This window comes from Ambystoma mexicanum, chromosome 10, assembly GCF_040938575.1.
Source record: "Ambystoma mexicanum isolate Mex_15411 chromosome 10, UKY_AmexF1_1, whole genome shotgun sequence".
NCBI lineage: Eukaryota > Metazoa > Chordata > Amphibia > Caudata > Ambystomatidae > Ambystoma > Ambystoma mexicanum.
The window spans coordinates 306,258,818-306,273,457 of NC_090932.1; the positions used below are offsets into that span (position 1 = coordinate 306,258,818).

The 14,640-nt window shown below is 44.1% G+C and overlaps 1 protein-coding gene across 7 annotated transcripts in view; it reads right to left on the reverse strand.

Moving 5' to 3' along the window:
• Nucleotides 1-14,640, reverse strand: part of INPP5D (inositol polyphosphate-5-phosphatase D) — a 1,036,816-nt gene that overhangs the window by 911,255 nt on the left and 110,921 nt on the right. The window lies entirely within an intron of this gene.

Consider the following 14,640-nt stretch of genomic DNA (forward strand, 5'->3'; position numbering starts at 1 on the left):
ATGGCAGTGCCCGTGTCATGCATATAAAGGGCCAGATTCACAGAAGCCTTTTATAATGGGGCAATCCCATTGAAAAAAGATCTGGTGATTAGGCCCATAATCTCTAAACAAGGCGTGGGCCTTACGAAGGCTTGCTTTAACGGGAATTAATTGCCAGAAGCACTGGCAAGGACACATATACTTCTTTTAAATCAAGTGACTGAAGGCACGCTTGGTTAATTTCATTACATCAAGACCCGATTTATCTAGTTAACAGCTGTAGGCCAGCCATTAGCTATCGGAAGGCTGCTCACAAACCCCAGGCAAGAATCAGAGAGTTCCTGTGGGGTTGTGTTTTGTGCTGGGAGGGCCAGATAGTGGGTGGAAATGGCCATAGGAAGAAGGATGGCCATGGGCAGTCAATGGGTGAGCAAATCACCCAACAACATCTGAGGCTACGTCCATCCGCACATCTAAACTCTATCCTATCTTCACATCCCATTAAATAGTTTTGTCCTGCCTAACTGCCAAAACTAAATTAAATTAATACTACATAGAGGATTGTATTTTTAAGTGAACCAGTGTGTATGTGTGTGTCCGTATTTTGGACCAGAAGTTAACAGGGTTGATTGATGATGGGTTATTTGTAAGGCCCAGAGGTTTCTAAGCCTGGACCAGGGGATCAAACCTGTCATGCTTCGTGTCGTCTTGCTTCCAAGGTGAGCACATTGCCCCTGAGCTATCCTCCCGAGACATTAGGTTGGAGTGGGCACCACCAGAAGCACTTCAATGTGTTCGTTCTACGTGTAATATATGTGGTCCTGTAACCAAACAATGCTCCTTTTGCACTGGGGGCTGAGGACAACGTGAAGAAAAATCCTGGCAAACTTGTCCGGAATTTGGTGGGACCCCTTATGAGTAACCATACTTGATTTGGTAACATTCTTTCAATAAAGTACAAGCAATAAAATAGAGCGAGGACATTTCATAGCTGTGTGCCCACCATCACTCCACCATCACTGTGGATATTTAGTCAGTATGCCAAAAAAGTTCACAAAAACAAGGTCAATTGCTCAAGACAGAGGAAAGAAGAATGCCTAAATATACACCGTGATGGACACGCAACTGGGAAATGTCCTCGCTCTATTTTACTTCTTGAACCTTATCAAAAGAATGTTACCACATCATGTATGGTTTACTCCTGGTTCGCCAGGATATCCCTTCACTTATTTTGGATCAACCATCATGAATTCGAAGGGTGAGGTGTACAGAGCCCTCCGAATTCCGAGTGTTTACTTTGCTGTTGCAAGAAATGTTACACTCGTCCTGTAAGCAAATTCCTGTATGCAAGGATTTAAACCTACAAATTAATCTGAATATCTGTGTGGTGGCCTCAAAAAGTGCTTTTGAGGTATAAGAACATTGTTTAATGGACTACAGCAGCTTATTGTAAGGTTTGTGAACAATACCGCTCAGAAGGTCTAACGCTTGACCCTAGGCATTGGTGTGTGAATACAGAACGCAGGTTCAATTCCCGGAAGGGTTGGCCCAGCCAGTCATGCTTCTGTGGTCAATAAATTGAGCACCATTACATTGTGTTAAAAAAAACGTACTATTACACGGCATAGAATAACTATGTAAAATGCACTGCATTATTATGTTGTGTAAGGAGGAGGGTAAGGACTTCTCCAAAACCCTGCTTGTAAGTCTCTGAGTCAAAACAGCAAATGTCTGTGTACCGAATCATAACGGTCCACTGCCTAACTTAATAGACCAAAGTGCAGTATGAATGAATGAATGAATGATATTTTATTTATATCGCGCTCGTACACAAGTGTTCCAGTAAGGACCTTTAATGAGGGAGGCAGGCCGTTACCACTATACGATCTGCCACATTCGCGATTATGGCTATCATGACCCCGACTCCACATGTACATGCTAATAGCATCTTTTTTTGTGGAAAAAACAAGCTGCATTGAATGCACAATCTGGGATTTCTTACAAATTAAGAAATGGGGCCAGGAGTTCCTGTCTTGGAAATGTCAGAGTTGTGGAACATAAGAGTGAGAACCACAAGATGACGGGACATGGGGACAGAGGTGGGCATCAGTGGGGCAGGAAGAGGAGAGGTAAGGAGGGCAGAGGAGTAAGAAGCACGGAGCTAGGCTACCTCAGGAATTGAGCATTAGGCAGGGAAGTGACATCCAGTGGTGATTGGTGGTCAAGCAGTCATTGATTCAGGAAGGAAAATCCAGAGTGAAGGAACAGGAAAATGATTGGAGTTATGTACAATGAGCTTCAAAAGGGAAGTCACACATGAAGGCATCAGTATTGAAATGGATATCCTAACTTAACGATTTTTTCTGTGACACAAATTGTCACTTGGAGACTTTCAAATAGATCCTGTTTTCCACCCCACGTCTGCAGAATTGCCCCTAGGTTTAATAGCGCGCACTCGCACATACACAAAGATATACAGTAGTTGTATTTAGTTAGCAAAACCACATAAAACCATGACTTTTAGGAAGGATAACAGTTGGTTAGTGTAACACTAGCATGGCTTGGGGTTGTAGAGGCAGTTGCTTCGCACCGCAAGGCTTTTAAAGTCCAAAACACCCTCCTAGCTAGAAGGCAGTCCAGAGAGGCTGAAAGTCTTGTGAAGCAGCAGAATACAAAAGTTCCTGTGGATACTTTCTAGTCTCTCAGCAGCTTGAGTCGGAGGTAAGATGGGGATACCGTGGACACCTCTACCTGCACGCCAACGCTCTGGCACTACTTTTTGGATTAAGGTAAGCAATACCTTTTCCCCCACAGTACCTTAGGTTTGAAGAAATGTTTGTGGCTTGATTCTCCTCGATGTGGCAGCGCTGGACCCGACCTCCGGATTCCTTGGTCTGTTGACGAAAGGCAGGAAAGCAGACAGGATCTCTCAGAAGCAGTCTCGAGGGAGGACTTTGGCATGGATTTCTTCAGCTCTTCCAGTCAGTGTGCGATTTTCTTCAGCACCAACAAAGGACAAGATTCTCCCGGTCAACCTTCTCCGATTGTTGGAGTCCAGCACTCTGCATAGAGGCCTGGATGGAATGAGTTGGGTTGTGTCTCTGGAGGTTCACCTGGAGCTCAGCAAGGGCTTGGATGGATTTGGCCTTTCAAAGACAATGCACTTCATTTACGTCAGGGGTCTCCTGGTATTGGGGTTCTGCAGCTCTGGAGAGGCACAGTCCCTCGGGAGAAGGCTGAGATTGGACTTTGTCTAGGGACTGGTTGTTCCCACCAGTTAAAGGGAAGGAGTTATCCTCTTTGGAGTTCCTCTGTCACATGGAAAATGGGGTCAGGACAGCAGTGGTCGCTTCACAGTGGTACAATGGGTCTGCAGGCGCCTCTGGTTGTCTTTTTCTTCGGTTACCTCAGTTTCCAGTGGTTGACTTGCCTTTCACCCCAGGACCCTCACCTTTTATTCAATTTCAGCACACACTCCTCTGCAATCTCTCTCAGCATTTTACGGAAAGGGTGGGTGGCTGTCCAATTGGGACAGCCAGACCCCCAGTGGCAGCTGGTTCCATTCAGGTACTCAGGCAGACAAAGGGAAGGTGAGTGAATAACTCCTCCCCCACTGCCCAGACACAAAGGAGTCTAGGTTGGGACAACCAAGGGTTCCCGCCAGAGGCAAACACACACACAGACCTGCCCCTCCCAGAATGGCAGAAGAGGGGCTAACAAAGAACAACCATACTAGAAATGGCAAAAAAAAGAAAGAAGCCCCCAAAGCCCCCAAGTTACTACTTTGGTGCCCCTATTCTGCACAACCGGGACTGTTAATACAGTCTGCAGTAAAAAATAGCACAATAGTCAGTAGAACACGTCCACTGCCAGCAGCCAAAGCTAGAAGGTTGTCTATGTGACTAAAAAGTCACAGGAGCAGAGAGAAGGGGTATCTCCTTGGCACTCCACATAAGGCTGTGTGCGCCAATCTCTCAGAATATAAAGTGATACATTTATTTTTCATGTTTTATATTGATTCTGTATTTAATCTTTTGTAAAGGTTATTTACCAAATACAATTAAAAAAAATTAAATTAGAAAGTTTTAGGAGAGATACAAAGTATCTCTCTATCCTTAAGAACTGTAGTTACTCGAGGATAAAAGATCTCGAAGGAGAATCCAAAGGGTTCCAAGCAACACTGCCCATAAGGAGCTGTGTGATGCAAATGTAAAATACAGATGCCTTAAAAGAGATATGGAGGAAAGCAGACTCTATAGAAAGTAAAACACGGAGACCAGAGTTCCAAAAGACAGATCCCATAAGAATGAATGAGGCTCCTCTCATTCAGGATATAAAGAAAAAGGCCCAGAAGTCCAGCAAAAAGTGCAGGGGGTCTCACTAGGAGAGGGGATGAAGCATACAAATGATACATCTCCCTAACAGACTGCATTTGTGACTTCATTGTCCCGGGTTGAAATGTGTGCTGCCACAGAAGCTACCACTCTATTATTGTACTCCAGAAACACCATGCGTTATTCCAGGAGGGGCATCATGTGTGATGGAATGGGCATTAGAATGCTGCATGCAGATGTCAGGAAGCATCCCGTGCCTGCAATTATGTCTGCAACTGACCTCCTAGGGTGTCTCCCACCCTGCTTAACTCAACTGAGGTAACAGCTTCAGTGACTGTGGGCAGACCTCGATGCACGAAGATTGAACAGCGATCCAGAGAGGCTTCCCTCTGCCACTCAGCTGTACTCGACTGCTCTAATGTGCCACGAATCCTGCCCTGAGCTGTGAGGACTGCCCCAAAATGCTACCCATGTGCATGGAGTTACTGTGCCGTACCCCGCTTTCCTGTGGACAGCCCCAACCACAGCCGATCAGCAACTGGCTGCTGTGCATAGGCAATGTATGTGGCTGCAAAACTCAGGAAGTGTTGCCATTGCAGCAAGAATGCCTGTCTGGCCACTTACTTTTATCTGAATTTAAACAGAACAGGGTGCCATTTTGAACAGGAATGACTTACAGAGTAGGCAATAACAGGGAGCAGTGGGGGTACCTTGGCCACTGTTGCCTAGGAGGCGCATGCCCTGAGGGGTAGCAGCTGGACACGCACTACATTACAGGATCCTAGCCAGCATTGCGTAGGCTGATGGGGGATGCTTAATGCTTATTGGCAAACCCTCCAGGTGGTGAGACGGATATTGCTAAAGGGTTGCCGAGAAGTCCTGGTTACCTTGCAATTGGAGTCAATATAGTTGACCCTTTTAAAGAGGATCTCACGCGTTTTATTGTGGTTTTTACAAGTGTGATTTTATTGGATCATAATGTAGACACATTGTCTGGAGAAGATGGTCAGCTGACACGTGTTTCAACCCCGGAGGGTTTTTCTCAAGGCAGGATTGTTTAGGTCAATGTAGAAAATTCCTGTGGGTCTCAGTAGCCGTTGGCCGGTTGGTCTTGCAGGGTGCAAAGAATGGTCCTTCAAGCTGTTGCTTTCAATTTCTTTTTTCGGTATGATCCAATTAAAATCACACTTGTAAAAACCACAGCAAAACGCTTCAGATCCTTTTTTAAAAGGGTCAAATATATTTACTACACTTGCAAGGTAACCAGGACTTCTCGGCATCCTTTTCCATAAGAGGGTTTACCTCTTCCAACCTGTGACCCTGCAAGAGAAAAATCGAATTGAAGAAAACTACACACTGAGCTCAGCACAGGAGTGTTCAAACTCTAGAACCCGCGCTCTTCTCTGTCCCTGATATTGCTAAAGGTGTGTATGAATGTACTGGGTTTTGTATAGCACAGACCTAACTGGGAAGCAACAGAGAGTTATACAACAAGGTTGATGCAGTAATGTAATACAACAATATGGATCAATTAGAAGGATTCGGACTAAGTGTACAGTCTGGAGGATATAGGCAGAGGGGTTACACAGGGGTACAAGTAGGGGGGTAAAGGTTAGGGGGAAACGGCAGGCACAGCCTGGGTTTGTTTTGTTGGATGATGTGCAGCTGTGCTCTGGCTAAAGCTATATTTTAGTGAATTTCACACAACGTGACCTTCCTCACTGCACTGTTTAGTCGCAGGGTCAGCCTCAGCGGTCCCCATGCGTTTTAATGTTGCGGTCATGGTTGCTAAAATGGCCGATGGGGTGATCACTACTGCTAAAGCTAAGAATGTGTGGGCAACCATGTTGCTAAAAACACCCAGCAGGTGACTATACCCAATGCTAACTGGCCGGTAGTGCCCAGTGCCGCCTCATTGGTGAGATTTCAGCCTGTTGGCTTTGAAATGCGTTTCCACAATTAAGCTGGGCACCTGCACATAGGCGCCACGTTCCATTTCGGCACAGCGGCCAACTGGCAGCATGTGTATCCTGTGTCTGAGGGACACTCCATCCTGTTTGCCATCCTAGTAACACTGTCAGCGAGGGTTCTTTGCACATATTTGCATGGTCCCGTGGGAGGAATCAGTGAGCTTGATATGACACAGAAAATAGCAGTGTGACGCGTCCAATAAGGATCAAGCATATTAAGCTGATTGCCCGCTTATGACACGTGGAGCAATCGCTCTATATTCCAAATTAATTTTGCAAGTACCAAGGATTTTTTAAACATTTTTTTATTTAATTAATTTGTATTAAGTTAATAATTCATACATTCCTAAACAATAGCAAGTCTTGCTAAAACTCTTCCAGGTTGCACAAAGGATTTTTTTGAACCTATTCCACGGATGTCATGTTCCATGATCGAGTTTAACTGTTCTCACTTCCTGTGGACTCATCAGCACTAAAGGTCAAATGGCATGGCACTTTCGTGAGGTCAATGAGTGCACCATGAGGCTCATTTTGGGAGTAGTGCTAGTTGTAAAATCTGACCGTGTTTTTAATACCACCTGCCTTTACCGCCCATCATCACCGTGAGCTGGCAGGTATTTATTTCAAGCTGCATTTATAAAATACTGCATTTGGTGTATACCACATGATTAGGGGGTTTGGTGGGCAACTAAAAATGAGGAGAATTCCCCCATATTTCTTTATGCAATATTTAATTTATGAAAAGCCATACATGAGGTTAAAAATATACAGTGTTTGCGGTAATACCTCGTGCCAATCTATTTATATGATTCTCAAAGGTTGGCTGTGCCTTCGAGACTGTGCATGTGCCCAACCCTCCTTATCCTGAAACTTGGCTTTCCCACTTGGCCTCTCCTCTTCTAAAATTCTTGCTCATTGGCCCCTTTCTGTGCTGGCTTTGGTTAGAAGAAGCAGGGTGCCTGCGGACCCCAATGGAGTGACAGAGGTTTCTTTGTTATCCTTTTAGCCAAATCATGTGGCTGTCCAAATAAGTATACATGGGTCAAGGTTACAAACAATTTATTGTTAGGGTGGGTGCTGTGAAAAATGAAGTGAGCACTATAGTGTGCATTATGTACATAGTGATTCAAGCATACAACCCTGTTATCACAGATATAATTGTCAAATATAAAGATTGGTGGTCATTGTTACATCGGCAAAATGCTCTTTGATTTTTTGCAAAGCAGCCAAGAAACCTCATTGGTGCTATTTGTCCCCTTCCACTTTCTCATTTCGTAAGAGTATAATAGGAATGTACCAGACTGTCCATCTCAGAATGATCACCTTCTGTCAGCCAATAATGTATATGTTTGTTTTTGGTTTTGAGAATGCACTTTATGCAGTGATACAGGTGGAACATTGATTGATTAAAAATGCTTTATTTGGCGATTAAGCCTTTGAAGTAACCAATCATAACACAGTCCACACATCAATAGAATAACATAGCATCATAGAATAAACTACTGACAGCCACTATATGCCAAATATCATATAAAGTGCTTTGCAAATACAGAATTCTGAGCAGGCCTTGTCATCATAGTTAAATGATTCCAAGCATAAATATATCTAAGTTACCTATCATAAAAACATGTTTTACAATAATGTAAATATGCACAAAAATCCCAAGAGGTAGCCAACCTCAAGCAAAATGGTATAAAACAAACAGTTAATACATTGACATGCTTAAAATGATTACAAATACACATTCAACTTTCATACTACACTAAGATCACAGTTCCATTAGTACAAAAAATAATACTTGTTCATTAGGTATCACACAATGAAATGATAAAAGCACATTCCTGCTAAAAAAATATTCTAGTGTTAAATCACACATATAATACAATACGTAATGTATAGTGCCCACCAAGTACAATATAGCAGGTCTACATTTGGGTAAATCCCCATCCGACAGCAAGGTTGTTTCCTCAAAACAAAATACTTTGGGCAAAAGAAAAGAAAGTGCATTCTTGTTTCCTCCACTTGACCGCAAACTGAACAAAAATATTAGGTTGTGGGTGAGTTTGCCACTGGCCAACCTCTCCATTGAGGTTTACGATGTTGAAGGGACCATGGGTTAACACACGCTGGTGACTCAAATAAGGAGACCATTACCAAGAAGGGGGTCTACACATAGAATTTAAAATAATCTTAAAACATCTATTTACTGGTTTCATTACTTGCAAATCCTCCCTAATGGTCCAAATAGTTTCATAGGACAAGACCAAGGCTCATTTGACATAATCCACCACCATTTTACATAACTGAGGCAGCGTTCCAGGCAGTGCTCCAGATCAGATTTGGAGGTTGCGGCATTTTACTCCCTATTTTTTAAAGTTTGGTGTAAAATGATTATTTAGGGAGTACAAATGTAAGTCCAATTCCCAATGGGAAAAAAGTAGCAGGTGCCCCTCTCTAGAAAGAACATAGCATGGTAACCTGTTCAGTGGTTTTTGCCTACTTTGAGAGTCCGCAGCCATCGCTTTTGCTCACTGGCATTTTGGGGCTGGACTGCCTTTACGGGTGGGACAAAGACTGATATGCAAATGGCTATTCCTCCTTTGTGAAAAGTACAGTGAGCTAAAAACGATGGGTGCGGACTCCCAACGTGGGAAAAAAAACACAGAACAGGTTATCATGCCATGTTCTTTCTAGAGAGGGGCGCTTGCTACCTTTTTTGTATTTTTGCAAGGAACTTGGAGTTGGTCACCTTACGTTACCTAGGGCAACCCAGGCGTGGAGCCCTTGCTCACTGTGCTCAGAGAGGCACAGCTCCACCTCACTGATGAGGCCCAACAAAGCTGAAACATGTGTTTGGGGTTGCTGTTGGTACTCTTGTGCAACGGAGGTTTGCCTGGCATTTTGGTGCTGGACTGCCCTTGTGGGTGGGACAAAGACTGATATGCAAATGGATATTCCTCCTTTGTGAAAAGTACAGTGAGCAAAAAGCGATGGCTGCGGACTCTCAAAGTGGGAAAAATACCACAGAACAGGTTATCATGCCATGTTCTTTCAAGAGGGGTGCTACTACCTTTTTTGTATTTTTGCAAGGAACTTGGGGTTGGTCACCCTAAGTTACCTGGGGCAGCCCAGACGTGGACCCCTTGCTCACTGTGCTCAGAGAGGCACAGCTTCACCTCACTGATGAGGCCCAACAAGGCTGAAACACGTGTCTGGGGTTGCTGTTGGTACTCTTGTTCAAAGGAGGTTTGCCTGGCATTTCCGTGCTGGACTGCCCTTGTGGGTGGGACAAAGACTGATATGCAAATGGGTATTCCTCCATTTTGAAAAGTACAGTGAGCAAAAAGTGATGGCTGCGGACTCTCATAGTGGGAGAAATACCACAGAACAGGTTATCATGCCATATTCTTTTTAGAGAGGGGTGCTACTACCTTTTTTGTATTTTTGCAAGGACTTGGGGCTGGTCACCCTAAGTTACCTGGGGCAACCCAGACGTGGACCCCTTGCTCACTGTGCTCGGAGAGGCACAGCTCCACCTCACTGATGAGGCCCAACAAGGCTGAAACACGTGTCTGGGGTTGCTGTTGGTACTTTTGTTCAAAGGAGGTTTGCCTGGCATTTCGGTGCTGGACTGCCCTTGTGGGTGGGACAAAGACTGATATGCAAATGAATATTCCTCCTTTGTGAAAAATACAGTGAGCAAAAAGCGATGGGTGCGGACTCCCAACGTGGGAAAAAAACCACAGAACAGGTTATCATGCCATGTTCTTTCTAGAGAGGGGCGCTTGCTACCTTTTTTGTATTTTTGCAAGGAACTTGGAGTTGGTCACCTTACGTTACCTAGGGCAACCCAGGCGTGGAGCCCTTGCTCACTGTGCTCAGAGAGGCACAGCTCCACCTCACTGATGAGGCCCAACAAAGCTGAAACATGTGTTTGGGGTTGCTGTTGGTACTCTTGTGCAACGGAGGTTTGCCTGGCATTTTGGTGCTGGACTGCCCTTGTGGGTGGGACAAAGACTGATATGCAAATGGATATTCCTCCTTTGTGAAAAGTACAGTGAGCAAAAAGCGATGGCTGCGGACTCTCAAAGTGGGAAAAATACCACAGAACAGGTTATCATGCCATGTTCTTTCAAGAGGGGTGCTACTACCTTTTTTGTATTTTTGCAAGGAACTTGGGGTTGGTCACCCTAAGTTACCTGGGGCAGCCCAGACGTGGACCCCTTGCTCACTGTGCTCAGAGAGGCACAGCTTCACCTCACTGATGAGGCCCAACAAGGCTGAAACACGTGTCTGGGGTTGCTGTTGGTACTCTTGTTCAAAGGAGGTTTGCCTGGCATTTCCGTGCTGGACTGCCCTTGTGGGTGGGACAAAGACTGATATGCAAATGGGTATTCCTCCATTTTGAAAAGTACAGTGAGCAAAAAGCGATGTCTGCAGACTCTCAAAGTGGGGAATAAACCACAGAACAGGTTATCACTCCATGTTCTTTCTAGAGAGGGGCTCCTGCTACCTTTTTTGCAATGCCCAAATGGAGCATTTTATAAGCAGGTACAAATAGGATTTAACTGGGAGACAGAAATGTTTTGGTAATACTAAATTCTTTGCACCTCGTTATTCATGTACATTAAAAGATACATGTTTACGTCTTCTGATCAGGAAGTAATAAGAGTAGTTTCTTCCACTACTGGTCCCAACATATCCATGGAGCTGTGTGGGTGAAAGCAGGGGAACAAGGATATGTGTCTGTTTCCTATTTTGTATTGGGAGTATTCGCACTCCCTATTTTAGTTTTTGGGAGTATTTGCCTATTTTTAGGGAGTAAAAGTGGCTGATATACCCCTTGTCTCTAAGGCTGGTTCCAGGAGCTGTTTGAAAATTAAGTTCCTTAATTCTACTACTGAATATCTAACCTATGCGATCTGCCTGCTGATTTCACTTTCACACATACCACCCAAAACAGCCTGTGTTTCATTGCCCATGGGTTTACCACAGACTGATAAATCTAGTCCAACCTCAGCTGTTCTTAGGTCCTCCTCTAGGAAGGTTAAAACAATCTCCCTAATAGCGCCATACATTAAAGCTGAAGATGGGAGACCTAATGTTCTCTTGCAAAACTGATTTTTAGTTTTTTGTAACAAATACCAGTTTTTAAAGCCCAAATATCTGCCCCATCTGCTTTGGCTTTTTTCTGGTAAACTTTCAACATGTACTGGATTGACTGAGCCCTAAAGCTATATGTACATTTAAAAATTGCACAAAATGCTTGACATTCGTATTATGGTTACAATATATACTAAAAGCATTATAGATCAACATTACACATTTTAAAAGGACAGTTTAGAACGGCAGTATAATTAAATAATTTATTTTTTAATAGCTTATTTTGCAATGAATAGACGCCATTTTGTTTTTCGAAATGTCCTTCCTTCCTGGAAAGGGTAGTTTTCAGATTAAAACCAATAGTCTTTTTCTTATGTGAGCACTGATAGAATGTATAATTGTGTATGTTGGCCACTGATTGGCTGGTAGAGCTACCGAGCACATGCATTTGGTACATTATGCAAGAATACTAGTAATTAACAAGATATACAAAAAGTGACCGATGGATTTAACGATTTCACTAACTCATGGGAAAACAATTCAAGGGTTTTCATTTCGTTTCTCATGTTTTTGTTATGTTTGGAAGACTGCAGGTTGATCTGACTAAGGAGTGTCCCTGACTGACCCCTCGACCTCCTCTGGGCTCCCTCCACCCTAGCCCAGGCTTTCCTATTCCCCAGTGGTGTAATGAAACTAGCAATTGGCAAGCCCTACTGTCTAAGATAACCTAATCTGGTGGTGAGGGACTAAAGGCCACAGCTTGATCTGCCTTACTCTGAATTTCTAAGGAATCCCTATTTTCCTGTTGTCCCAAAATGTGACCAATGATGTTCAAGTTGGTGCCTGTCTCCTCACACATTCTCTCCTCACACACACTCTATTTTCACTCTTTCTCGTGCTTATTTCCCTGATCTTGTCCATCCTTCCTCTCTTCTTTGTTTTCCTTACCCCCTTCCTCGTTCTCACCTGTTTCTCTTTCTTCACCTCTGGTCTACCTAAGTCTTTTCTGTCCTTCCATTCCACCTCTGATCTCCCCTACTCCCTCCAAGGGAAGGATCTAGGTTTCCTGTAGAGAGCATGGGTAGCTGTCAGGATTCCAACTCAGAATAGTTGCTTGTCGAGTCAGAAATGGAAAAAGCTGCCTCCCCATGTCGTACCTCCCCATGTTGTACCTGTAGCATATTCTGACACCCAACAGCAGACCGTTACTCACAATGGCTTTCGTTCGCACACAGTTCCCAGGGTTCCAAAGCCCCGTACTCAGACATGTGTCATGATCCGTGGACACGGCAGGTGGAGGTTACCATGGAAACTCTGGCATTCTCTGCAGGTGTGGTACGGCGTTCTCCGCTTGAGGGGTCGGAGCACGTAATAATCACCTCAATCAGTGTATTTAGCCTCGAAGTGACCCGAACTCCGGTGCTTCCGGTTTTGCAAATCTTGGCTCCTTGTTCTTTGTACTCCTTACTTGTTTCACCGGACCTCCAGACCTTTGACTGTTTATTGGCCTGTTTCTGAATTTCCCTGCTTTGTTCTACGTATACCTACTTGGCTACGTCTCGGCTTGTTACGGACTTCTCTTGCAAACGGTTCGGATCCACACTCACCCGCACGGCCTTGACTCGGATTGGCTATGGGACTGCATTCTGTCTTGCCCGCCCTGCTACGACCTGTGCTTGGACAACATCGCTCTTCCTGGAACATCATCAGCTTCCGGTTGTGCTGTAGCAAGTGCCCAACATCAGTACTTACCCGGCGCATGGACTTGAGACTTTCTTTGTGTGCATTGCCGTTAGGCGTTCCTCGTTAATTAGGGGTAGTTTGCTCCTAGAACTAGGGACTCTCAGACAATTCCGTCTAAGGCGTCTGCGTACCATCAGGGTGCTGAATCCAGAACCGCATTGAGGAGCTCTTCTCTTAACACACGGTAAGAATCAACACAAAGTACCTTATTGACTCAGAGAGTTAGTTCCAACTAGTAAGGCTCACTCGGTTTTCTATCCCTGTAGAAGTACCATCACTAGAGGGTTTAAAAGAGAAGAAAATCCTTCCATATACTACAATTCAAAGCGCCTTACAACAGGTTAGAATCACGTGTGTCCTCCCTGGTTATTCTTGTTTATTTTTAATTCGCCATATTGACTCTGTCACTGTTTTTTCTACAGTTTTCTTGCACTGTGTCCCTCTTCCGATTGATTCCTCTGCATGTTCATATCCATTCACAGGGATACATTGGTAGGAAGAACTCTTCTGCTACATCACGAGTTCAACTACCGGGATTCTGACAGTAAAGTTGAAGACTTTGTTTAGTGTGTCTACAGAGTAGAAAGAAAGACCCAGAATTAGGCACAAATAGTACTCCAGATTGCAGAGCACAAGGGAGGACATTAAGGTTTTCGAGAGTGGTGAGTTAAACATTTACTTTTCCCAAATGTTGAGAAGGTTAATACAAGCAGAAAAGTCGCTGGTCGTGGTGAATTGTTGCAGAAGAAGGTTGCTATCATAGAGGACCCCAAGAGGGCTAGCTTTGGGTGAGGGAATCATAAGTTGAGATGGGAGGGAGATGGGAGCGGGGAAGGTAGTGGTGACATTATAAGCACAGGTAGAGATTACTGCTGCTTTTGAATTGTACAACATGGGGCAGCAGGTAAATATCCAGATATGGATTGCAGTGGGACAGGTGGTAATCAGTTCTGAGATGACTGGGGTGAAGGAGGGAAAGGAGAACAAGATTGGATTGTCATCATCAAAGAAGTGCTAGGGAAATCCAGAGGATGAGATAAGTCTTCCTATGGTAGATGTATAGCTGGTGAATAGGAGAGATCCAAGAACTGATTCATGGTGAACACCAATAGGCAGAGGGGTAGGGTCAGGGGTTTTCAATTTCCAGCAAATTTTAAAGGTATTTCCAGGTATGAGGTGATCCAAGTGAGAGCAGATTTGCAAAACCCAAGGTCCCAGAGAGTGAGGAGGAGAGATGAGTAGTCAACAGTATCAAAGGCAGCAGAGTTTCCAAAATAATGAGTAATGAATGCATTTGAAGTGGTGAGCATCAGAGAGAACATCTGATATGTGCAAAATCTGAAAGTTGCTCATGTATGCACTTCATGTTTGATTCATCGTTTACAAGAAAGATAAGATGGCAATACATTTTCTCTAAATATATATTTGTTAAGGAAGGTCTAGGGATTGCCCATATCCCTGACCACGAATAGAGGACTTTCTTTCCTTATTTGGAAAAGTTCTGTCTAGGT